The sequence below is a fragment of the Mya arenaria genome, chromosome 6 (assembly GCF_026914265.1).
Source record: "Mya arenaria isolate MELC-2E11 chromosome 6, ASM2691426v1".
NCBI classification, from domain to species: domain Eukaryota; kingdom Metazoa; phylum Mollusca; class Bivalvia; order Myida; family Myidae; genus Mya; species Mya arenaria.
Genome location: NC_069127.1, coordinates 74,123,329 through 74,125,448, shown reverse-complemented (window position 1 = coordinate 74,125,448; position 2,120 = coordinate 74,123,329).

Sequence of the window (2,120 nt, the reverse complement as noted above, 5' to 3'; positions counted from 1 at the left end):
TAAGGCAAACAAACAAACAAACAAACCAAAAAACAAACAAACGAAAGGTAATCAAACAATATATTAATAAATTCACCAAATTATGAATAAATATTGATGATTATTAAATCCTTTGCTTTTTCTTAGCAATGTTGTTGTTTTTTACTGTAATCTCGCAAAGAAGTTTTGAAACGAGAAATCGATGCTTATTCATAAAAAGATGACACTATGATTGAAATAAATTGTTTACTGAGACCAATTGTTCGCAAATGAGACCAGATGTCTTTACCTTTAGTATCGCATATGGGGTTGCTACCTCCGGTTTGCTCACATACAGCAGAAGACGAACACTCGCTACAACTTGAATAGGCAGACTGTAGAAAAAAGTGCACATTCTACTTTATTGTATGGGGTTTGAGCAGAGCCGATATAACACACATGATATTATTAGTTGTGTAAATGATCATGCAAGTCTGTTATGGCTTGGCAAGTCCATAGTGTTTTGAACTACCTAAATGACGTGGCTTCAATGTTAAAGAGGCACAGTAAATTGCAATTTTATATTTGTTGAATTTTAAGGCATTATTATGTTTTACTCATTTGATTTTAATGATAAAAAATGCATTAGATTTGTGTTCTGATAAACCTATATTAGCGATAAATGGGTGATTTTTAACTGGAGAATTTGTGGTCACGTAGCTAGAATAGAAAAAAGAATGTATAAATGCTCAAAAATAGACAAAAGTATTTGAATTGTAGACAAATCATATGTTTTATTTTTGTTTTATCCTTTAAGTCTAGTGATTAAACATAATAATGTATTGAAAGAAAATGTACACTTTTAATAGACAAATTATTGCATTTATTTGCTTCTTCTGTTAGGCAATTTTCCTGCAGTTCTAACTAAAGGCTCTTTTGCGCTGTCACTCTCTTGTTAAGGCCTTATTTTAACCTATATGTGTTCTTCAGAAAAGCCGTCAACATCACTTGAATGAAACCATTTATAATATTTTCTTCGTTAATCCAAGATCTGGTAAACGTCTGTGCACTGAGAGTAAAACAGAGGCGTGAGCACCTCCGACTTCTAACAATTTGTTTATTACAAAACTTCTAAGCAATTCAGTTGCCAGGCCAGGCACAGCTAGGCACAGCCCGACGCTGACTACTTCACGTTTAAAAGACGAACAAAAAAATGGTTTCTTTCTAGGTGTTATACGGCAAATGCTTAGCAAATGACTTTATAATAGCCAGTGCGCATACTTTTAAATAGCTCGCATAATACAATATTTTAATGACTTCACAGAAATTTGGAGATTATTTCCGTTACTGAATGGAAGGTTGGTGGTTACAATATGCTTATATTTTATCTTTTTAATTTATTTTTTATTAGCTCTTCTAAATTAAATGTGAATCTGTATGCCGATCCCATTGGCGAGGGTTGGAGCATGAACTATTGAACAGCGTCCGAAATAGGACTATTGAAAACCTATTAAGACTAATAGTTACCATATCCCATGTGGTCTTGGTTCCATAAAGGCAGCTGTTGTCTTGTATGATCTCCACTTTGAAATCACTTTCTTTGAGGCTGAGGAGCTGGCATACTTTGTTTCTTCGGCTGTAGACTATAAACTTACACCTACGTCTAGATTTGCACTCCGTCGAACATGTGTTTATCGAAATCTGAACTAGAGTGGTTACCACAGAAACATTTTGAAGATCAAAACTTCTAGATCTACTGAATGTGAATATGTTGTGACAGTTTGCATAACAGAAAACAAGTACAACTATTAACAGTGTAGTTGCCATATCTAATTAAACCTGGTAGCACTGGTATTACACTAGCTTGTGTAAATGGCGTACCTGTGGGAAAGTCGAAAGTAACATTTATATTACACTAGCTTGTGTAAATGGCGTACCTGTGGGAAAGTCGAAAGTAACATTTATATGTTTTATGTAACGTCATTTATACTCGAACATCAGAGAAACGCTCATTCACGAACGTTGAAGAAATTACAGAGTTCACGTTGAAATCCTTATCGATGGAAACATCGCCCTCGGCCACGAGAACAACTGCATATATTTACAATTATTCAAAATGTCCTCCTTAAGCCGGAACGCCCTTGATTATCTTAATTGTAACC